Source organism: Pinus tabuliformis, chromosome X, assembly GCF_031772625.1.
Source record: "Pinus tabuliformis cultivar Carrire ecotype Pingquan chromosome X, CPIR1, whole genome shotgun sequence".
Lineage (NCBI taxonomy): Eukaryota > Viridiplantae > Streptophyta > Pinopsida > Pinales > Pinaceae > Pinus > Pinus tabuliformis.
Window position 1 is genome coordinate 721,250,935 of NC_142308.1, and position 25,798 is coordinate 721,276,732.

General features: G+C 42.1%; 1 protein-coding gene across 1 annotated transcript in view; it reads left to right on the forward strand.

Annotated features, from left to right (window-relative positions):
* The window catches only part of LOC149141988 (glucose-6-phosphate 1-dehydrogenase, chloroplastic-like), an 82,384-nt gene that overhangs the window by 51,799 nt on the left and 4,787 nt on the right, over nt 1-25,798 (forward strand). The window lies entirely within an intron of this gene.

Consider the following 25,798-nt stretch of genomic DNA (forward strand, 5'->3'; position numbering starts at 1 on the left):
AATAGCTACCAAATCTAGTCCTCGCAATCTTCAGCAACTCCAATCTCGAGTGACTGCGGAAAAGGCCATGGGTATTGCTATGATTTGTAATAAATTTTATCATTTTTTTTCCTCTCTTGTACAAATCACCAATCCATTGGTATTGTTCATTTTTGTTTTTGACAATATCATGCAACAGAAGGTTCAATGTGTGAACCAAACATCCAGACCAAAATATGTTCGGGTATCTATCCTCAATAATTGCTCCCGCTGCCTTACAATTAGGAGCATTATCAGTGATGACTTGGATGACATTGTATGGGCCAATACGCTCAATTGTTTCAAGCAATGCTTCTGCAATGTTGATAGCGGTCTTGAACTTGTCTGAGTAATCATGTGCAGCTAGAAAAATGGGACCACTTCGGGACACAGCAAGAACACTTATCAATGGCTTGCCTTTTACATTTGTCCATCCATCAGATACAATGGACACCCCATTGTCAGTCCAAGAACTTGTCATTTTATTCAAAGAATGTGATATTTTTGCTTTTTCATGATCAAGGCCAACTGTTCTTGCCTTGTCATACCCAGGGCTCTTGTATCCTTTAGGGGCATCATTTATGGCAGAAACCATTTCGTGCCAATAAGGTGAGCGTAGAACATTGAATGGTATCCCATTTGCATAGAGGAACCTGTAAATTTTTGAATCCACATCATTCCTACACCCCTCATCAAGGAAATCTGATATGGTTCTACGGCGTAAAGATGATGACCCTGAGCCTCCATGTCCATATCCACTACCTTGGGAGGATGCTGAAGGAGTTCTTTGTGAGCTTTCAAAGAAACCCCTTGATCTTTTTGCTTTGTATTGGGCGTCCTCCTCTTCCTTTATGTATTTGGCTCTATCTGCTGTTGACACCGCGTCGCAAGTTCTGATTCCTATTTGTTTCTCTCCATCCCATGCCCTTTTCCCGCAAAGGTGTCTTCTCAAACGGGTGTATGAGCCTGTGAAATCATTGTTGCAATGGGGGCAATGAAATTTAGTGGTTCCACCCCCTCTCCTTGTTTCAGGCCTGTGAACATATTTCCACAATGGAGTTTGGTCTTGTTTAGTTTTTTGACCCTCATGTTCACCCTCCACATCCTCCTCACTGGGGTTTTCACCTATTTGACTTCCTCCGGCTTCTTCATCCACCTCTTCAGTTTCAGGCCCCCTCCGTTTCCTACTCTCCACCACCATAATAACCAGAAAAGGGACCAGGAAGAGGAAAATGCCAATAAAAATCCCCAGGTCCATCGTGTTTGATGTTTGTAGGGTTTGAGTCTTGAATCTGCAAATTAATTTAGTTTATTGGGATTAATTCATTTAATTTATTAATTTAATTTAAATTAATGATCTTTAAACTCAAACAGGTAAATTAAACTAAACAAACTAACTACCTAACCAACTAAACTAACTAAATGATTAAGTTACTTACCTCTGCAAGCTTGCTCCTCGCTCCTTGGCACTTGCTCCTCGCTTCTCAGCTCTGGCTCCTTGCTCCTCAGCTCTTGCTCCTTGCTCCTTTGCTCTCAAACTCAAGCTCAATCTCATTGAAATGATTTTGTTTTGGCCCATTGGGCTTATAAACCCAAAAAAATTAGTTAATTTTTTTGTTTTTTTCGGGTCCGCGGAATTTTTTTCCGCCGAACCGCTCCCGGAATTTTAAAATTCGCTCCCGGAGCGTTTTTTAATGCCCGGGAGCGATCAGGGAGCGATCGCTCCCCGATCGCTCCCGGGCATTAAAAAGCGCTCCGGGAGCGCGGGAGCGATCGCTCCCTGAAGCGCTCCCTCACAGACCAGGGAGCGCAAATTTTTTTACGGGAGCGCGCTCCCGAAAATCCGGGAGCGATTTGGGGAGCGCGCTCCCGACCCGCTCCCGCCCGGAGCGCGCTTCGGGAGCGGGTTCGAAGGGGGGGGGGGGGCGCTCCCCCGCATCACTGTCCGAGACTATCTCTACAGAACATTCGTCCAATGCATCCTCCTGAGCCCTGACCTTTAGACCTCCCAACGTTGGTGCGTGCATTGACAGCTGCAATAGCCTCCAGTTTGCAGATACTCTGATCAACAATCACATGGCAATCAACCATACTCTGACTAATTGCTACAATGGTTTTTACATTGCAAGCTCTCTCATCAACTGCCACTGGAAACCCAACATTGATCTCCCTTACAAACACCACAAGCACCGATCTGAAAGTCCTCATCATTTTGATTTCTTTATTCTTCTTACTTTCATCATGTCCACGTGTTTGAGCTGTGGCAATGTCACCATCACTTTTTGTTGCTGCTTCTGTGGCAATGTCTCCAACATTTGCTGCTGCTGCTTCTAACAAGGGCCCTGGACTGCTGCTTTTACCTTCTCATCTAGGACTTCTATTCACTACTACAACTATACCAGCTTGCACATCTGCATGTGCTGCTTCTTGAGATTCAGACCTTTTCAAAGAAAGCTCGACACTATTTTTATGTTCGTTGTTTCCAACTATGTTCTGAGGTATGGAGGGAGTACTAGGTTTGGTCTTGTCATCCTTATTATGGGGACTAACATTCTGCAGTAATGAAGTTTTCTCTGGTTCCACCAACACTGTCTTCTCATCCTGAGATGCAGCAGTATTATCATCCTTTTTCAAGGAATTTTGAGCCCCAGCAGAATGGTCAATATCATCACATAAGGGATCATATTGGTTTTCTTCAGCTGATATATCAAGATGAGGTTGATCAATAACAGACAGGCCTGGCACATCTTCACTAGGTTGATTAACAGTAGAGAGGCTTGGTGTAAAAGGTACCCCAGCCTGAGAAGTGAGAACAGACAAAAACATTTTGTTCTGCAAGTAAGGAAAGCAACACTGGCCCAATCTATCCTCCTGACTGGTTTTGAGGCAGAAAAAGTGGTATTGTAATTAATCTTGGCATAAGACTCTCTTGTTCATGCTTGATGCATGTTGAAAATTGACCAGTTCCAAGGAAGGCTGAGCACATACAGTCCTCTGCTCTGTGGTAGCAGTAGCAACATGAGTGATGACATCATTAACACCATAATTGACTTACTGAGCTGCTGAATTATGAACATATCCAGGCTGAGGAGCTGGGTTGAGGGTAGGTGTGATAGAATTCTGATGCTATGGCATTTAACACCCTCCAATCCTAGAATCCTCGACAGGTGGATTGATTATAGAGGAATTTGTTGAGAATCCATCAGTGGTCCGACTTGGAGATACTTGATGGCTTCCCATAGTATGCTCGCCCCCTGTTTCATCCTCCTCTGGCTCACCCTCTGTTCTTGAGTCGCCCTTATTGTTTTCATTTCCAGATGAATCGCTGCCTCCACTCTTCTCAGGCTGGTTATTGTTTTCAGCCTCTTTCTTCTTCTCCATTGAGATACCTGGGATTCAAACTCACGGTTCATATCAACTAAACACAGAAACACAGTATTACTGGCTAGATTATGTCCATTAGATAAACCTTGCTCATACATTTCATCATTCCCAGACTTATTTTGAGCCCCAACACTATTGTAAGGCGAAGATTTTGAGTTGCCCATACCACCAGATTCAAGAGATTGAGGTCCTTTATTCTTTTTAGGAGGGTATAGCCATGATCAATCATTTGGGTGTGCTGTTATCCATGCTTCAATCCGTTCTCCCCTTTCTATACTGTCCTTCACACGATCTTCGAGTCTTTGGAAAAACTCGGCGTTCTCCTTCCCCAAGGGGAAAACTAATGCTTGCTGCCACATTTTCTCATAACCCTCCAGGTTGGCAAGAGAGCCAGCTCTGATACCATTGTAATGTCCCAAGGGGATTTTTGCCATTAGGGTTTCAAAACATGGAATATATTGCACTAATAAGTTAATAACACATTACTATCCACAACTTTCCCAATGTCAATTAAAATGCAACAATGGATAGATGAGCAATATCAACAAAACACATAGGAAGTATGAAAACTTCAGTAACTAGTTCCACTTAACAACCATTTACTAGGGCTGTTACACCCTTATAGTATCAACCCCTTCAATGCTGGTAATATAGTTGCAACCACAAATTAACCCTAGTCACTAAAATGTTTCTACTCATCAATGGTGCAAAAATACTCGACATTAGATAACATTTATCAGCAAATTATATATATTTCATTAATGAATGATGAATGATTTACAGTGAGAGAGGTCCTGGCTTAAATACATCCCAAGGTGCCTTTTGGTGAATGGGCATGATCAAAGCCTAATTAACCAATAATTATAGATTATTTTTTACATAACATTGCCTCCCTCTTGAAAAGGTGCTTTATCCTCAAAGCATATGTAACGATGGGTGTTGTTGACGAAATGATTCTATCTCCCAAGAAGCTTCTTCTTTTGGTAAGTCCTTCCACTTGATCAGCTATTCTTTGATTATTCGTGATTGCAACTTCTTTTCCCTGTTGGAGATGATACCTTCTGTCTCTAGAATAATCTTTCCTTCGTCATCTAAGGTCAGAAGTGTTATCTACGCTGATTGATGTTCACCAAGTGCCCTTTTAAGGCAAGATACATGGAAAACGTTGTGAACACGACTTTTATCGGGAAGGCTTAAACTGTATGCTACTTGGTTGATCTTTTTGTTGATCTGGTAGGGTCCATAAAACCTTGGTGCCAATTTGTTTTTTCCCCTTTGTTTTAAGGACAACTGCTTGTAAGGTTGGAGTTTAACAAATACCCAATCTCCAACTTCAAATTCTCTCTCGGTTCTATTTCGGTCAGCTTGCTGCTTCATACGATTCCTTGCATTATTTAGATTTTCTTTTAGAGTTTGGACAACTTTTTGGGTTTCTTCTAACTGGTTTTTAACAGCTGGAAGCTTCGTCTCGATGATAGCAAAGTCCTTCCATTTCGAAGGTTCATAACCATATAGAGCTTGAAATGGAGTCATTTTCGCTGACGTGTGGTAAGTGGAATTGTACCACCATTCAACGAGATGTAACCACTGAACCCACTTATTTTGTTTGTCTGTGGCGTAACAACGTAAGTAGGCTTCTAAACATTTATTGACAACCTTTGTTTGGCCATTTGTTTAAGGATGGTAAGCTGAACTCATGTTGAGGTAGGTTCCTATATGTTTGAAGAATTCCTTCCAAAAATTACCCTTAAATTTGGCATCTCTATTGCTCATAATGACCTTGGGAAATCAATGTAATTTGTAAACATTTTTGCAAAATATCTCAGCGGTTTGTTTTGCTGAGTCTGATTTCCTCATTGCAATAAAGTGAGCATACTTGGTGAGTCTGTCAACTACTACAAGAATTTTATCCTTACCATCATTAGACACGTGTTAACCTTCAATAAAGTCCATTGATATTTCCTCCCATTTCTGATTCGGGTTTGTTGATTCGTGGTAGCATCGAATGTGCTCTAGCCATGAAAATTGGTAAGATCTCCAAGACCCAGAAATGGTTTGGGAAAATTCCACCCGGTTGGGGAGATATTAAAATAAATAATATTTTTAATGGGGTTCTTAAGTCTAAACTTAGGAAAATTAAAATATTAATGGGTATTGATATAAAACTGGGTGAGAATGTTCTAAATGACATGGATCAAGCTAAATCTAATCTTAGTTGTTGATTAAGGACTTAATCTCGGCCGTTGAAGACTCAACAGGAAAGTATAAGAGGAGGCTTGAGGGTTAGTTGGAGACACACCAAATTGATCAGTCAGTTCGATTTTTTGGAGCGGGGTTTTATTGAGAGAATCGAGCTAGTGATCTGTTGCAGCGAGGGGTAGTTCGACATGAGGCCGAGAATACATAGCAGAGAGGCAGAGATAGTGCTAGAGAGACAGCGCAAAGCTAGAGAGGCTGATGCAAAGGCAACTGGGAGCTACGCAGAGGCAGCTGGGAGGTATGCAAAGGCTGAAGAGGCCAGCGTGGGTGACGCAGAGGGTCTGAGAGCTGACGCAGAGGCTTCAGTAGCTACAAAGAGGCTAGCAGAGCTGACGCATGGCCAGAAGAATTCTCGTGGGGCAGATTGAGTGCTGGTGAGCCGGGAAGGGTGACGTAGCCCCTGCAGAGTGATATAGAGCAGCAGAGAAGCTTGGAGAAGCTTGCGCTGTCCAGCTAAGGAGCTGCCATTGTTGCTGTGGGATCGTTCATCCGTGTTTGATTAGCCGAAATATCTGTCTCTAAGGAGAGGTACTACTGTCGCGGACATTCTCTGTTGGGCGAGCCATTTTTGGTACCCTATATGTATTTAGAAACTGCATAATAATAAAACCCTCATATCTGCTGCACCGGTTTTGTCGCATTGGGTTTTTCCGGGGAAGATTGTCCAAAAATAACGGTGTCCTTTGTGTGTTTGTCTTAGTTATTTTAGTGGCTGATCTGTATATGAGTTAAGGCTGCATTTGTGTTTATTTCAGTATTTATATTTATAAATAACTTGTTAATGGAATGAACAAGTAGGAGAAATTAAACCAGATAATGCAGTAGGGATTTCTGACGTGTCAGACTTGGAAATTTCAACATGGTATCAGAGCATTGCAGATCACAGGAGAACTGAAGGCACCAACAGTGATCTGGAGAATTTGCAGCAGTAGCAGCTGCCCCGAGAGACAACGTTGTTCCAGAATTAGAAGCAGCAAAGAAGAAGTAACGCAGAGGGCCTGCTTCATCATTTCGAGCCCGGAGGAGGGCCAGCGCAGAAGAAGAGAGAGGCAGATCGGACCTACGTAGTGCCTGGTCATCTTTCTCAGCCATGAAGGATCGACGTTATGGCCAGGAGGAGCAGATTCCATCGTTGTAGGGATTGCGCAGAGCCTGAAAGACTTAGTTTCTTCAGTTGTCGGGGCTTGGGGAGCTGTGGGCAGATTGTGATTGAGAAGCTGGTGGGGTGTTGTTTCTGTCGGTGCATAACAGTACCTAAGGGGACAAAACCAAGGTAGAGGGAGTCGCTACCTTGACGGATTTCTAGCCAAGAAATCCAAATCCGAGTTGCAGTTGCAAGGAGGATTGGAGAGGAGCGGTCGACATTTGGCGGGAGGATTTCCAGTAGGGAAATCAGGACTTAGAGGGAGATTTCCAGGAGGGAAGTCGAAACTCAGAGGGAGTCCAAAAGAGGAGCGGAAATGGCAGTGAACGGACTGAGGGATCAGGACAGGTTGGACGAGGCTTCCAACTTTGTCATCTGGAAGGCTAGGATCTTGGCAACCCTAGATCGACATCGCATCAAGGACTTTGCCTTGAGAACCATGGCTATCTCGGTCGACCTAGCTGAGAATGAAAAGTATGAGGATGCAATGGCGAGGGCGAAGTGCATGATCCTTGACGGGGTCAAAGATCATGTTGTTCCACATATTGCTGAAAAGAACATGACAAAGGAGATGTGGGATACTTTGAAGACCTTGTATCAAGGCTCTTTCATGCAGCAGAAGATGCTATTGGAGAATCAACTGCGATCGTATCAGATGTAAAAGGGAGAGTAGATAGATCCGTTCCTCCTCAGATTACAGGAGATTCGTGACCAACTTACTTCTGTGGGGTCTACACCGGATCCAAAGTTTATGGTGAGAACCGCCCTAAATGCAGTCTCCGAGGAGTGGAAGACATTTGTCCAAAGTATTTTGTGCAGGGATACTTTTCTAGGATGGGAAAAGATGTGGGCAGCTCTTCGTCAAGAAGAGATTAGGAGGTTGACCAAGGCGGGGAGTAGTGGCAAGGGAAGTCAAATCAAGAAAGAGGAGGAGGAGAATGCGGCTCCAGCATCTGTGGGACAAGAAGGGAAGAGGAAAGAAGAAGGACATCTCTATTGGAGAATCAACTGCGATCGTATCAGATGCAGAAAGGAAGAGTAGATAGATCCGTTCCTCCTCAGATTGCAGGAGATTCGTGACCAACTTACTTTTGTGGGGTCTACACTGGATCCAAAGTTTATGGTGAGAACTGCCCTAAATGCAGTCTTCGAGGAGTGGAAGACATTTGTCCAAAGTATTTTGTGCAGGGATACTTTTCTAGGATGGGAAGAGATGTGGGCAACTCTTCGTCAAGAAGAGATCAGGAGGTTGACCAAGGCGGGGAGTAGTGGCAAGGGAAGTCGAATCAAGAAAGAGGAGGAGGAGAATGCGGCTCTAGCATCTGTGGGACAACAAGGGAAGAGGAAGAAGAAGGACATCTCCAAGGTGAAGTGCTTCCATTGTGGGGAGCTGGGACATTATGCATCCCAGTGTCCAAGGAAGAAAAACAAGGGAGAGGCTTCCGACTCCAAGGCAGCTCCAGCTAAGGCGGAGAAAGAGGTCGAGACTGATGACGATTGTGCCATGAGTGCTCATGCACCTCTAGAGAAGAGGCGGGGAGACATCGAGTTGTAGTCAGGAAGACTACATATTAAGGGCAGGATCCTTGAGGTGCCCAAACTCTTGGATCATATTCGGCTACGGGAGCCCTTAACGACAGTAGAAGGATGACAGAGGTTGGGTGGAGAAAAGTGTAGTGGAGCAGTAAGGTAGTGCTTGGGTGCGAAAATTTGAGGCAACGCAGTGGAGGGTGCAGCAGTGCGAGAGACACAGAGCTGTATGCAGCAACACAGTGGCAGCAGAGGGAGCACAAGATAGCAACAGAGGCAGCTTCAGTTTCACGTGGCTTCCAGACTGACTGGGATGTTAGTATTTGGGAGAAGTCAGTTACCTACTTCTCGGTAACTGAGTTGCAGTGCAGTAGTTAGCAGTGGCAATGCTAGGGGCAGCATGGATAGCATATTAAGAGGGAGCTGCAATACAAATGTAGCAGTGGCAGTGGCAGTGTCATGGGCAGCAGCAGTGCAGATGATGTGAGGCAGCAGGCCAAGCATCAGCACAGGTATCGGTGCGGAGGATCAGTGTGATGTTTCCATGGTGAAACATTACTAGAGCACATTCCTCGCTAAGAGGGAGTGTTGATTTGTGGTAGCATCGAATGTGCTCTAGCCATGAAATTGGTGTAGAGGCTAAGGCACATAAGATCTCCAAGATCCAGAAATGGTTTGGGGAAATTCCACCCGGTTGGAGAGATATTAAAATAATTAATATTTTTAATGGGGTTCCTAAGTCCAAACTTAAGAAAATTAAAATATTAATGGGTATTAATATAAAGCTGGGCGAGAATGTTCTAAGTGACATGGATCAAGCCAAATCTAATCTTAGCTATTGATTAGAGACTTAATCTCGGTCGTTGAAGACTCAACAAGAAAAGTATAAGAGGAGGCTTAAGGGTCAGTTGGAGACACACCAAATTGATCAGTTAGTTCGATTTTCTGGAGCGGGGTTTTGCTGAGAGAATCGAGCTAGTGATCTGTTGCAACAAGGGGCAGTTCAACACGAGGCTGAGAATACATAGCAAAGAGGCAGAGATAGTGCCAGAGAGATAATGCAGAGCTTGGAGAGGCTGAGGCAAAGGCAGCTAGGAGCTACGTAGAGGCTGAAGAGGCCAACGTGGGTGATGCAGAGGGTCTGAGAGCTGACGCAGAGGCTTCAGTAGCTACAAAGAGGCTAGCAGAGCTGATGCAGGGCCAAAAGAATTTTCGTGGGGCAGACTACGTGCTGGTGAGCTGGGAAGGGTGATGCAGTCCTTGCAGAATGATGCAGAGCAGAAGAGAAGCTTGGAGCAGCTTTTGCTGTCTAGCTAAGGAGTTGCCATTGTTGCTGTGGGATCGTTCATCCGGTGTTTGATCAACCAGAATATCTGTCTCCGAGGAGAGGTACTACTGCCGAGGACATTCTCTGTTGGGTGAGCCATTTCTGGCACCCTAGATGTATTCAGAAACTACATAATAATAAAACCCTCATATCTGCTGCACCGGTTTTCCCACATTGGGTTTTTCTGGGGACGATTGTCCAAAAATAACAGTGTCCCTTGTGTGTTTGTCTAAGTTATTTCAGTTGCTGATCTGTATATGAGTTAAGGCTGCATTTGTGTTTATTTCAGTATTTATATTTATAAATAACTTGGTAATGGAATGAACAAGTAGGAAAAATTAAACCAGATAATGCATTTGGGATTTCTGACGTGTCAGACTTAGAAATTTCAACAGGGATTTTTAAGGGATGAAGTAGTTTGGTGTCATAATATTTTCATTTTTATTCCTCTGGCATTTATCGCATTCAACTACATATTTTTGAATATCATTACTCATTCCCTTCCAAAAGAATGACTGGCGTGTGTTATAGTAGGTTTTAAAGAATCCTACATGTTCGAATAACAGTGAATCATGCGACTCTTTGAGAACCTTGGCTTTAAATTTGGAATCTGCATTTAGATAAATTCTTCCCTTGTACCATAGAATATCGTTCTTCCATTCAAATTTTGAATTATGAGGAAGATTATTGATTATAGCACTTGTTTTTGGATTTTTTGCATATTCACTTCGAATCTCATTAAGCCATTCGGGCACAACCATTGAAACTGCAAGTAATGATGGTTCTTCGTCTTTCCTCGACAAAGCATCAACTACTATGTTATCTTTCCCTTTCTTATGTAATATATCCATGTCAAAGGTAGCGATTTTTTCTATCCGTTTTTGTTGTTTTGTAGATAGTGTTTTTTGTTGGAGGAGATGCTGAAGACTATTATGATCTGTTCATATTAAGAACTTACTTCCCAAGAGGTATTGTCTCCATTTGGATAATGCGTGCATAATAGCAAGCATTTCCTTGTTGTATGTAGACTTGAGACGTTCTTGCTTATTGAGCTTCTCGCTTTCAAACACGATTGGGTGACAATCCTACATTAGTACTGCTCCTATGCCAAATCCTGAAGCATCACATTCAATTACAAATGTTTTTGAGAATTCTGGAGTTGCCAATATAGGGGCATTAGACATAACTTCCTTCAAGTCTTCATAACACTTTTCTGCTTCATCATCCATCGAAATGAGTTCTTCTTTAGAAGGTTCGATAGGGGTGTGGTTATATGGGTGTAGTTTTTAATAAATCTTCGATAATACCCGGTCAACCCTAGGAATCCTCTTAGCTTGGAGATATTAATTGGTTTGGGCGATTCCCTTATAGCCTTGTTCTTATTAGGATCTACTTTTACTCCTTCCTTGGATATTACATGTCCGAGATATTCTGCTTCTTCCTTCCCAAAAGTGCATTTGGACTTCTTGGCATAGAATTGATGCTCTTCCAACAGAGTAAGGACTTCCTTCAAATGTTGTAGGTGCTCCTTCCAAGTTTTGCTGTAAATTAAAATGTCATCAAAGAACACTAACACAAACTTCCTTAGATATGGACAAAATAGCTCGTTCATAGTAGCTTGGAATGTTGCCGGTGCATTGGTTAAACCGAAAGGCATTACTTTAAACTCGTAATGACCTTCATGTGTTCGGAATGCAGTTTTTGCTACGTCTTCCAATCTTATTCTGATTTGGTAATATCCTGACCTTAGGTCCAATTTTGAGAAGTATTTAGCGCCATGTAGTTCATCCAACATTTCATCGATAAAAGGAATTGGAAACTTGTTTTTAATTGTTATTTTGTTTAGTCCTTGATAATCGATGCATAATCTGAACGATCCATCTTTCTTTCGAACTAATACAACTGGAGCAACATACAGACTTTTACTTTTTGTGATGATGCTACATTTTAAAAGATCTTGGACTAATCTCTCAATTTCAGTTTTTTGATGATGCAGATATCGATACAGTTTGATGTTAACGGGATTTGATCTTGCTTTGACTTCTATTGTATGCTCGATTTCACTTTTAGGAGGCATCTTCATCGGAAGGTCTTGGAATACTTTTTCGTGCTTTGAAATTAGCTCTTGGACTTCTGGTGCTTCTTTGTTGACCATACTCGAAGTTAACATTTCTAATTGATGACACTGTACTACATAAGTTGGTGCTCCCTTCTGAATCATTTTCATCATCTGGGATGATGATACAATTTGGTTCTCAAGTGGCTGGAACCCATATAACTTGTATTTCTGCCCTTCCCATTTAAATTTTATAAATTGCTTTTGATGGTTGGCAAAGTAAGTACCGAGGGTTTGTAGCCATTGGATACCTAAGACCACATCCACTCCTCCTAATGGTACAGTGTAGAACGAAGATTCTAAATTAAAGTCTTGAATTTGCAGTTTGACTTTATGGCATTTCCCTACTTTTTCAATTTTGTTATTGTCAGCTACCATGACCTTCATGTTGGGCATGGAAAATGTGAAAATGTTGAGTCTCTTTGCCATGGTTGAGTCCAAAAAATTGTGGGTGCTACCGGTATCGATCAGAACCATTACATTGTTCTTCTTGATATGTCCTTTTAATTTTAATGTTTGGGGCTGTGATATACCTGTCATAGCTGATAATGATACTTGTAGAATGCTCTTGTCATCTAGTTCTGGAGAGAATTATGGGGAATCTTCAAGTTCTATGTTTGATTCATCAGTGTCTGAATCATTAGTTGCTTCACATTTATACAGGTTCTTGGTCTCTTTTCCTTTAGCACACCTATGTTTAGGGTCCCATTTTTCGCCACAATGTTTGCACTTGCCCTCTTTCATTCTTTGCATTTCCATGTTAGTTTTTTCTCCTTCACGAAGATGTGGTGGAACATATTTTATTTTATTCGTGTTCGCGGCTTGGGAAATCTTCGTCTCGAATATGCTCTTTCAACCTTTGGCCACTGCATTTTTTTGTGCTTCTTTTCAGCAACTTTGGCCTTCTGTTTGGCTAGCTCTATAGAAGTGATGTCATGAAGCTCAAGCTTAGCCTGGATATAGGGTTTAAGTCCCATAATGTATGACTGAATCAAATGAGTTTATGATAATCCATGTGTTGATTTGGGGTAGCATCGGATGTGCTCTAGCCACGGAATTTGGTGGAGAGGTTGGGGCACATGAGATCTCCAATACCCAGAAAGGGTTTGGGCATATTCTAAACAGATCAGGAGATATTAAAATAATTAATATTTTTAATGGAGTCCCTAAGTCTAAAATTAGGGAAAATAAAATATTAATGTGTATTAATATGAATCTGTGTTAGAGTGGTCCAAAAGACATGGACAAAGCTAGATCTAATCTTAGCCGTTGATTAGGGACTTAATCTCGGCCGTTGAGATGTCAATAGGAAAAGTATAAGAGGAGGCTTGAGGGTCACTTGGAGAGCACACCAGAGTGATCAGTCATTCTATTCTCTAGAGCGGGGTTTGCTAAGAGAGAGAATCAATGATCAGGAGAGCAATTGAGAGGCATTGAGTACAGAGAAACAGAGAAGGCATTGTGCTGGGAGAGCAGCGCAGCAGCCAAGGAGAGTGACGCAGAGCCAACAAGGGCTCAAGTAAGGCCATGCAGAGCACCAGAGGGGCCAGCGTAGCTAACGCAGAGGCTCCCAGAGCTGACGCAGGGCCTCTTGGGGTTGATGCAGGGCTAACGCTGGGCTAGGAGAGGCTGACGCAGTCCAGATTGGGTAGACGCTGGGGTTGCAGAGCAGTTTTGTGCTGAGGAACTGCCGGAAGGATTTTCCGGGGTTTCAGCGAGGAGATTTCTCTCAAACTGAGGTATAGTTGCTAAGGAAATTCTCTGTTGGGTAGGCCAGTTTCGGCACCCAGATTGTACTCTGATATTGCTTAATAAGAAAACCCTTAGATAACTGCACCGATTTTCCCACATTAGGTTTTTCCGGGGACATTGGTCCAAAAATAATGTTGTCATGTGGTGTGTCAGTATTTACTTTGTAAATAACTTGTTAAAGAAAAATAACAAGTAGGTAGGAATAAATCAGAAAAAGTGCATGAAGGGTTTCTAAACTAAGTAAACATAGAAACTTCAACACCACGTACTCATGTGGCCAAAGTTTCCCATTCTCAAGTGTATTTGTCCACATCTCCTTTTTGTTGCAACCTTGTGAGTGCGGAGAAGAACTCTTCTTCCTTGACACCTTGGAACCTTTTAAAAAACACATTTTTGAATTTTCTCCAATTGATTGCAAGTGTCGTCTTTTTCCACCACATATACCAATTATATGTTTCACCTTCCATTTGCATGGAAGCATGCCTAATCTTTTCATCATCATTGTCAATACTGTAAATCATGAAATATTTTTCTGCTTTATTGAACCAAGCAACGTTGCATTTTTTGTTACCGTCAAATTTGGATAGCTCAAGTTTTGCTCTTCGTTGATATGTAGCTATCGATGGGGCGAAGAAAGGGTGTTGATTTGAAAACGACATATTGGTGTATGGATTCCAAAGCTGCCTATTTTGAACATTCATGTTACTATTTTCTTGATTAAGCGTGGAAGATGTCTTTGGAGACTCGGGTTTCTCATGTGAGTCTGACGATTTTGATGAATCTGGAGAATTGAGATGTTGAGTGGCCTCATTATTCTGGGGTATTTGATCGGGCGTAATCTTCATATTGTTACAAATACAGGTCAACATCACCATCGCTTGATCCACCTTAACTGAAAGGTCTGCTTGATCCTTTTTAAATTCATTCTTGTTCTGCTTGAGCTGACTTTCTATTCTCTTTGTTGTGTCCTGGAGCGCTTCGATTTTTTAGCCCTGTTCGGTCACCTTAGTCTCAAGGTCTAACAATCTTTTGTTAGAATCGACGATCGACATTGATGAAGCCATTGATCTGGTATGTGGTGGAGTATACTTATCCAGTTTAACTTTTTTTCTTAATTTAACCCTAATTTTTTTAAATATACAATATATATTTTAATTTAATAATTGAATATCACTGAATATATAATTAAATGATATAATATTTATATAAATATTAATTAAAATTTAATTAAGATTTATATCATGACTATACAATAAAATTATATATTATGATTGAATTAAAAAAAAGTCGGTTTGTGTGAAGACACAACCGTGGGTCAACAGACACGAGGCAAACGAACGATAGGTGGAAACAACACGGTTTTGGAACGGAGATAGTGGATGTTAACAATGGCAACGATGGAAGGGTCGGTGAAAGTCGAAGGCAGGGAAGCATGACAATAGGAGTCGAGGCGATGGGTTCAGTGTGTGGGCAGCGGAAGGGGCGTTGACGCTGTGGGATTGGGCTCCAGTGACTGTGCCATGGGGTCAACGTCCTCGTCATTTGAAGCGTCTATCTTCTTCCAGTTGGTGATCATGGGCGTAGACATGGGTCTACAATCTTGCATTTTGAATCTCTTCAGAATATCTATAGCATATCTCCCTTGACCAAGGAAGATCTCCCCGTTCTTCTGCCATGCTTCCAATCCTAGGAAATAGTGCATCAACTCCAAGACCTCCATAGCAAACTCTGCTGCCAGGTTCCTCTTGCAATCCTCTATGAGGCTTGATGGTCTTGTCACGGAGAGATCATCCACATAGAATACTAGGATGAGTGGGTCATCCTCTACCATCAAATAGTAAAGGTTGGGATCTGTGCCACTCTTGACAAATCCCATCTGCTGCAAGTCGCTGTCAATCTGACCATACCATGTCCTGGGAGTCCACTTGAGTCCGTATAGAGCTTTCTGCAGCCTGCATACATGTGTGCGCCTCTTATGAGTCTCGAAGCCCTCTGGCTGTTCTATGTACACCTCCTCCTCTATCACCTCATTCAAGAATGTTGTCTTTATGTCCATTTGGTGAATCTGCCACCCCATCTAAGCTGCTAGGGATATAACTGACTCATAATCTATTCCTTCTTTCTGTGCATACCCCTTTGCCACGAATCTAGCGTTGTACTTCTCCACGTTGCTGTCTGCATTGTACTTGATCTTGTAGATCCAACAAGAACCTACAACTGACCTATCCTTAGGCCTTAGTACTACCTACCAAACATCATTTGTCATGATAAAGTTGTACTCCTCTACCATGGCATCTACCCACACCTGATGCTGTGCGACTTCTTGAAAGCTAGAAGGTTCTGTAGCCTGAGCCACCAATGCTTGGTACCTGTCAAGGTGTTTGTGCTCTCTCGTGTTCGTCCTAGGAGCTCCAATGAACTCTTTTGCATCTCTCAATGTATGACGAACTTCATTGCTAGTTCGACCTCTAGTGGTGGGAGGTTCAACCGATTACTCCTCATCCTGTCTATACTACTCCATCTGTTGTGAACTCACTGGATCCCCTGCACCTGAGGAAATGCTAGTATTGGTCATAATACTGGATCCCAGTGACTGTCCTACTGGCTGCCCCCGCTGCTGGGCCAATGGAGCTTTTACAGGCTCACTCTCATCTCCTGCTGGCATCTCGCGAGACCTCTTGAAGGCTCTATCCTCATGAAATTTACGTGTTGACTCATTACGATCTCCTTGTTGCTAGAAACATAGATCCTGTATGCCTTTGTGGTTTTGCTATACCCAACGAGAAACCGATTCTCTGCAGTCTATAATCCAATTTGGCGCGCTTCTCATCTAGCACATGGCAATAAGCTATGCTGCCAAAGATCCCGAAGTGACTTACCTTGGGCTTCTTTCCATAGAAGACCTCTTCTGTTTTATTTTCCCAATATACCTTATGAGGAACCCTGTTCTGGATATACACTGTTGTGTTACATGCCTCTGTCCATAGAAACGTGGGCAAATCCTAGTCATATAGCACTACTTTTGCAACCCCAACTATAGATTTGTTCTTCTGCTCTGCTACCCCATTCTGCTGTGGATTGTATGGAGTTGTCCACTCTCTTCTGATGCCTTCCTTCACACAGAAATCTGTGAAGTCTTTATCTGTGTATTCTCCACCATTATTTGAGCGAAGCACCTTGATCTTCTTCCCTGTCACATTCTCTACTAGAGCCTTAAACTCCTTGAAGCGATCAAAGACCTCATCCTTGGTCTTCAAGAAGTAGATCCAAGTTTTCTTGGAATGGTCATCAATAAAGGTGACGAAATACTTGGCCCCACTGAGAGCTCTAGTGGACATAGGGCCACAAATGTTTGAATGTATAAGTCCCAACATGCCATCTTCTCTATTGTCACTTCTTGGGAATGCTGCCTTAGCATATTTCCCAAGCACGCACCCTTTGCACACATCATTGTGTTCTGTGCCAAGTTCTGGAACACCTATCACAGTCTCCCTGAGCATTTTAAGTGCTCCATGGTGTAAATGTCCCATTCTCCTATGCCATAGCTCATTCGAGTCTTTCTTATCGCTACTGTCGCCGCTTACTAGTGCCATTGGAGAATCAAGTTGTAACCTGCACAATTTGTTGCTTCGAACTCCAATCTGTCTCACCCTCTTCCAGTTCGGTTGTTTGACAAACACCTTCCCTATAAAGTGAACACCATATCCCTTATCCTGTAGCTGAGATATTGAAATCAAGTTCACGCCTAATCTTGACACATGCAGTACATTTGTAGCATTGGTACTTGCTCCTGACTTCCTTTGAAAATTGATGGTACCTCTCCCCAATGGAGTGCACTTCGTCCTGTTTCCCATCATAATCTGGAAGTCCATCTGCTCTTCATTGTGTGAAAATTCTATCACTGCAACAACTGCTTTATTTTTCCTACTTATTCCACAATAAGCTATTTATGAAATTATTTCAATAAACATTAAAATAAATACTGCTACAAATATCACACTGTAATACAGAAACAAACATATGCACAAGAATCAACACATTGACACAGTTATTTTGGACAACAGTCCCCGAAAAAACCAAATGTGGGAAAACCAGTGCAGCAAGGAAGGTTTTTATTATTATTCAACAATTCTTTAGTACAATAAGGTGCCAAACTGGCTTACCCATAGAGAGAAAAAATTCTCCAGAACTTCTCCCAATCCCAGCGTCAGCCCTGGGCCTCTTTGTGTCACCCACACAGGCCTAGTTAATGACTGCGCAGTCTCCTGCTGCCTCTGCGTCTGCTTGAAATGCCCTGCGTCTGCCTCTCCTGCCTCAGCGCTGATCTCTAGTGGCTGATCCCGTCTCTCTGTTCCGTACTTGCTACCTCCTGACTGCTCACCAGACCACTAGTTCAATTTCTCAGCTAACCCCGCTCCAGAAATTGAACTGACTGGTCTCCCTTAGTGTGTTCTCCAAGTGACCCTCAAGCCTCCTCTTATACTTTTCTCGTTGACAAATCAATGGCCGAGATTAAGTCCCTAATCAATGGCTAAGATTAACTCTGGCTTGATCCATGACTTTTGGACCCTTCTATCACAATTTTATATTAATTCACATTAATATATTATTTTCCCTAAGTTTAGACTTAGGGACTTCATTAAAAATATTAATTATTTTAATATCTCCCAAACTGTTTAGAATCTGCCCAAACCATTTATGGGTATTGGAGATCTTATGTGCTTTAGCCTCTCCACCAATTTTCGTGGCTAGAGCACATCCGATGCTATCCCAAATCAACACTCCCTCTTAGCGAGGACTGTGCTTATCACCCTGATCATCTGGCATCGGTCCCTGTGCTGATACTAAGCCTCCTTGCCCAACATCCTCTGCACTGCTGCATCCTGTACTGCAACTCCCTCTGCATTCGTGTTGCTGTTGGTCCTTCCCAACATTGCATCCGCACTACAAATCCCTTTGCATCCGTGCTATTATCACTCGCATTTCTGCTGCTGAAATAGGGTCTTTACCATCCCCATCTTTTCCCTGAAGTAGTCAAACTTTGTCCTTCCAAGGGCCTTGGTGAGGATGTCCGCCACCTGTTTCCCTGTAGGAGTGTAGCTCAACTGTACAACTCCTCGTTGGACACAGTCCCTAACAAAGTGACACCGGATATCAATATGCTTCGACCTATCATGAAACACTGGATTCTCAGAGAGCTTGATGCAACACTGATTATTGCACATGATCCTGGTCGCCTCCATATTCCTTTTGAATAGGTTCACAAGCAGTTTTCTAAGCCATATGGCCTCACACAAAGTTGTGCTTGCCGCCATATATTCTGCCTCAAACGAGCTCAGAGCCACAAACTTCTGTTTCCTACTGCACCAGGAGGTCATTCCTGATCCAATGTTAAAACTGTACCCAGAGGTACTTTTCCAATCCACTAAACTTCCTGCCCAATCTGCATTAGTAAATCCACTCAATCTGATATCCTTACTCCTGGTGTACAAGAGTCCATAAATGACTATTCCCTGTAAATACCTGAGAACGTGTTTGGCTACTGCCCAGTGTGCCCTCTTTGGTTCCACCATGAACTGACTGAGGGTGTTTACAGCGTAGCAAATGTCTGGCCTAGTATTGACCAGATACATCAGGGACCCTATGAGCTGCCTGTATAGGGTGGGATCGACATCCTTGTCTTCTGATGCATCAATCTTCTTCCAGTTGGTGATCATTGGCGTAGCCATAGGTCTACAGTCCTCCATCCCGAATCTTTTCAGGATTTCTGTAGCATACCTCCCTTGCCCAAGGAAGATTTCTCCCTTCTGTTGCCAAACTTCCAACCCTAGGAAGTAGTGCATTCGTCCCAAATCCTTCATATCGAATTCTGTGGCTAGATTCTTCTTGCAGTCCCTAATGAGTCTGGATGATCCTGTCAAAAAGAGATCATCCACATACAATACTAAGATTAGCGGCTCGTTCTCTACAACTATATAGTAGAGTTTCGGATCCGCGTCACTCTTGACAAATCCCATCTTTGCAAGTAGCCATCTATTCGACCATACCATGCTCTCAGTCCCCGTTTCAGCCCATACAAGGCTTTCTTCAATCTGCATACATGAGACTTCTTCTCATGAGTTTCAAAGCCCTCTAGTTGTTCAATGTATACCTCCTCTTCTATTACCCCATTTAGAAATTCCGTTTTGACATCCATCTGATGGATCTCCCATCCCATCTGGGCTGCAAGAGATATCACGGTCCTAATAGATGTATACTTGGCTACTGGGGCGAAGGTCTCCTCATAGTCAATCCCTTCTTTTTGAGCATACCCCTTAGCCACAAACCTGGCCTTGTATTTCTCAACACTGCCGTCTGCAGCGTATTTGATCTTGTAGATCCATCTTGAACCTACCACTGATCTATCTTGAGGCCTTGGCACCACCTCCCAGACATCATTTACCATTATGGAGTTGTATTTCTCTACCATCGCATCTAGCCAAACCTGATGTTGAGCTGCCTCCTTGAAACTGGCAAGCTCTCCATCCTAAGCTACTAATGCCTGATATCTATCTGGCATTTTTCGCTCCCTCTTATTGTTTCTTGGCGCACCGATGAAGTCCTCTGCATCTCGTAGAATATGACGAAGTTCCCTACTAGTTCTTCCTCTGCCAGCAGGTGCTTCTGTTCGCTCTTCCTCCTCATCCTGAGAATCTTCCTGTTCTGAGGAAGAATTCTTTACTTTTGTTGGTTGAAGAGGCTTAACCAACGGATCCTCTTTCGACTACTCCTCGGAAGGCATCTCGCGAGATCTTCTGAAAGACCTGTCCCCCATGAACTTTACATCTCGTCGTACTACCACCTCCCTGCTCCTTGGAAGATAAATTTTGTATGCCTTAGCGTTCTCGCTATATCCCACTAGATATCCCTTTTCTGCAGTCTGATCTAGCTTCTTCCTCTTTTCTTCGGGTATGCGGCAATATGCTAAACTCCCATATACCCTGAAATGATTGACTTCAGGTGTCTTCCCTGTGAAGACTTTCTCTGGAGTAATCTTGCCCAACGCCCGATGAGGAGTCCTGTTTGAACATAGACTGCTGTGTTGCATGCTTCCACCCACAGGAATTTTGGCATATCCTGATCATACATCATGCCCTAGCTGCTTCTACAATAGTCCCGTTCTTTCTTTCTGCTACCCCATTCTGCTCCGGATTGTAAGGCGCTGTCCACTTCAGTGTTGCACTAATCGCGATTAAATCGGAAAATCGCGATTTTTTCAAATCAGAGATATTATTGGTCAATTAAATCGCAATTTTTTTTTTTTGGCGATTTTTATGAAAAAATCGTGATTTAATCACGATTCTTTCAAATTGGAGATATTATCGGACGATTAAATTGCAATTTTTTTTTTTCGGCGATTTTTACGAAAAAATTGCTGAAAAAAAGAAAAAATAATATATATATATATATATATATATATATTTTTTTTAATGAGGAGGAGGTGACCCAAGCTACCCTTGTCACCAATAGAGGACGTGGTCTACCTCTTGTAGCTCCTAGTTCTTCAGCTTCTAGAGCACAACAGAGTCTACTGCCAACTCCACCTATCTCTACATCTAGAGGGGCAAGGGAAATCAGTAGTATTAGACTTTAGTTATTTGGTTCATTTCATTGTATATGACATTATGACTCATGATATGAGATACATTATTATATTTTTTGTTGATATTTTGAGGCTGAGTTGGGAGTCATGAGTCAGGACTTACTACTCAGGACGTGATTCACTGTTATGTGTGATGTGGCACTAGAAATGATATTAAACATCTTATATATTAGTTCTTTTATCATATTTATGTGTCAATGTATTTATTTTATGTTGTAGATGCTTTAGATATTAAAAAAATTGAAAAAAAATGAATATTTTTTTATGTTACGATTTGTTCCCGATTTTTACCGATTTTTTCCTGATTTTTAAGACTTTTTCCAATTTTTTCCCTGCGCCGAATTAATCCCGATAACGATTAGTGCAACATTGGTCCACTCTCTTCTGATGCCCTCCTTAGCGCAAAAATCAGTGAAGTCCTTATCGACATATTCTCCACCATTATCTGAGTGCAAAACTTTTATTTTCTTCCCAGTCAGATTCTCCCCCAGAGCCTTGAACTCCTTGAATCGACAGAAAGCCTCATCCTTGGTTTTCAGAAAATAAATCCAAGTTTTCCTTAGTGGTCATCAATGAAGGTAAGGAAGTACTCGACACCACTGAGAGCTTTGACGGACATAGGTCCACAGATATCTGAGTGTATCAATCCTAGTACACTCTTGGCCCTGTGTTTGCTCCTAGAAAATGCTGCCTTGGCATACTTTCCTAGAGCACATCCCCTGCATACATCATCTAGTTTCGTACTTAGATCCGGAACTCCTGTTACAATGCTCCTGAGAATTCTCAGAGCTCCATGGTGCAAATGACCCATTCTTTTGTGCCATAGTTTGTTCAAGTCCTTGTCTCCATGACTGCCTATTAGTACCATTGGTGATTCTAGTTGTAATCTATACAACTGATTACTTTTGATCCTGATCTGCCCTTTCTTTTTCCAGCTCAGGTGTTTGACGTATACCTTTTCCTTGATGAAGTAGACGTCATAGCCCTTGCCTTGTAGTTGTGACACGAAAAGTAAGTTCATCCCCAATCCTGGTACATGTAGCACATTTGTAGCACGGAACCATTCTCCTGATTCTGTTTGAAAGACTATGGTACCCTTCCCTACTGGAGTGCACTTTGCCTTGTTCCCCATGGTGATTTGAAAGTTTATCTTCTCTTCTCGATATTTTGAGAAACACTCCTTGATTCCCATCATATGCCACGAGGCTCCACTGTGTATATACCATACTTCCGATGATGCAGCACTAGTCATACACGCCACTTCTTCTTCCAGCTTGGAAGCTAACATAGAGAAATCAAAATCTCTTTCTCTTGTGCAATCTTCTGAAAATCTGTGAGTCCCCTGATGTGGATGCCTCTGCATTGTGGTATTGACCCATAACTGATTTTCCCTTCCTGTCTTTGATTACTCGCTCTGATACCAGGTGAAAATTCTATCACTACAGCAACTGCTTTATTTTTCCTACTTATTCCACTAAGTTATTTATGAAATTACTTCAATAAACATTAAAATAAATATTGCTGCAGATATCACACCGTAATACAGAAACAAACATATGCACAAGAATCAACACATTGACACAGTTATTTTGGACAACAGTCCCCGGAAAAACTCAATGTGGGAAAACCAGTGCAGCAAGGGAGGTTTTTATTATTCAACAATTCTTTAGTACAACAGGGTGCCAACCTGGCTTACCCACAGAGAGAAAAAATTCTCCAGCACTTCTCCCAATCCCAACGTCACCCCGACTGACCTCTGCGTGGCTCTCATACCCTTTGCGTTAGCCCCTGCTTGACTGCGTCAGCCTTGGCCCTCTCTGCGTCACCCACGCAGGCCCAGTTAATAATTGCATAGTCTCTTGCTGCCTCTGCATCTGCCTGAAATGCCCTGCGTCTGCCTCTCTTGCCTCAACGCTGATCTCTAGTGGCTGATCCCGTCTCTCTGTTCCATATTTGCTACCTCCTGACTGCTCACCAGACCACTGGTTCAATTTCTTAGCTAACCCCGCTCCAGAAATAGAACTGATTGGTCTCCCTCAGTGTGTTCTCCAAGTGACCCTCAAGCCTCCTCTTATATTTTTCTCGTTGACAAATCAATGACCGAGATTAAGTCCCTAATCAATGGCTAAGATTAACTCTGGCTTGATCCATGACTTTTGGACCCTTCTATCACAATTTTATATTAATTCACATTAATATTTTATTTTCCTTAAGGTTAGACTTAGGGACTTCATTAAAAATATTAATTATTTTAATATCTCCCAAACTGTTTAGAATCTGCCCAAACCATTTCTAGGTATTGGAGATCTCATGTTCTTTAGCCTTTCCACCAATTTTCGTGGCTAGAGCACATCTGATGCTACCCCAAATCAACACATTGTAGCTAGGAAAATATTCTCTCACCCTTGTCATGTGAGCTAACGCTCCACTGTCTATATATACCAGACACCCTGGGAAGCTGAGCTAGATTAGCAAACAAACTTTCCCTACAATCTGGAAGACAATTCTGAAGCTCCCTGAATATCACATCTGTCCATGGCCATATTGGAGATATCTAAGGAATTTACTTAAGACATTATGAGTATAATTTTGTGCTCTATTTCTTCGGTATTGAATTTGCTATAGCGAACTGTTGCAAACCCTTTATGCCCAGACAAGAATCCACTCTGCAAAAGTCTGAGTTGCTACTTTGCCTATGTTGCACTTGCAGCTTTTTCTGTACTCACGCGGATGTTCAGTTTGAACTCGAGCGATCTGCGCATTTGTATAGAAAAATCTTGCGAAATTCCTCGCGACTGTTTTGAGCTAACCCGCGCGGCCCTCCGAAAAATTAATACTGCAGCTCTCTCTGAGCCGCGAATTTTTCCCTTTGCCTTTGAGCTTCCTGTGTGTCAAATAAACTCTAATACCATGTGAAAATTCCTTGAAATGCAACAACTAGAAATATTTCTTCTAACTGATAAATTAATTATGCAGTTTATTTTGTTTATAGCAAAATAACGAAATATTCACACTGCAATTCTTTCACTATAAAAATTAATTGCGGAAGCAAAAATAGGAACTGAGAAATGTTAGCGCACACAAAAATATTGACACCATTATTTTTGGACAAATGTCTCCAGAAAAACCCAGTGTGGAAAAACTGGTGCAGCAACTGAGGGTTTATTTTATTATGCAGCAATGAATTTTGAGTACAATTTCTGGAAGCCCAGCTCACTATCCAATTGGCAAGAATCTGACAAAAATATTTCGAGAGAAATTCTCTCCCTCCACAAACAAACACCGATCTCTGTCTCCCTTTGAAAACTGGCCGTCCAACCCTTGTGCAAGTCATTTCTGCTTCTGGTGATCCGCTCGGCTATGCCAGGAAAACTCGTGCGATTCTCGCCGCTGTACTAGGAAAACCCACATGACCCTAATTGCTACCTGTCAGAAAAATCCGCACGACCCTTGCGGTTGTTCTGGCTAGCTTCACCGTGGAATATTTCTGTCACTTGCTACTGCCTCTCTGGAACTGGAAATCTTCTTTCGGATCACTGTCTCTGCCTGTTGTGACACTTGCTACTCGATCCTGACTCAATCTCTCCTGCTAATCACCTACACTGGAGTATCGAACTGTCTGTATCACTGAGTATCTGCAATGTGTGTTCTCCATCTACCCATCAACCTCTTCTTATAATTTTCAGTTGGGACTCCAACGGCCAAGATTAAATCTTAATCAATGGTTGAGATTATGTCTAAGTCGATCCGTGTGAGTTTCTAGATAATTCACACCTTTCTCAATTAATTCCTATTAATTTACCACTTTTCTTAAGTTAGATTTAGGAAATTTTAATGTAATTGAACTATCTCTTGGTGGAATTTCCAGAAACAATTTCTGGGCTTTGGAGAACTGCTGAGATTTAGCCTCTCCACAAGGTTTCGAGACCAAAGCACCATCTGATGCTACAAAAACTAACATATTTGATATCCATCATCTTTTGGGAGAGGATCAATTCTATTTATTAGCTTTCCCCTTTCCTCTTTTGCATTAGCCTTGTTGTCATTCCACTGTTTTTTTGTAATCTATTCCCAGACATTATTCTGGTGAAGGATTCTTCACGCTTGGCTTAGAAGGATATTTGATACAGTCATGAGCATTTTCGATGGGCTCTGGATCTCTTCTCCAAAGGTCTGCACCATGTTGACATGGCAATTCACCTTGCATTATGATTCAAGATATGTCATAACATTACTGGGTCATTGCTGTTACTACCATGTAAAGTGGATGCCAAATTATATATGTTACTGTTTGTGCATAAGTTGTGTGGAAATGGTTGTGGATCCAGGCACAGGTCTGCCATATTTTTTGAAAAGTTAGGATCAGGATACAAGTCAACGGTGCATGCACACATGCACATGCAAAAATAACCATGAAACAAAAGCACAGAAACTTCAGATTTCAAGAATCAAAGTTATTCATAACTTTGAAAATATAACCAAAAGGAACCTGCTTGTAAAGCCTACAGACCAATTGCATGATAAACATTAGAACTCTTAGTAAACATATTATAAGCAAAACACATAAGGTCCTCGTGCTATTTGTTTATTAAAATCATAAAGACAATGAATCCAATGTAATTCCAA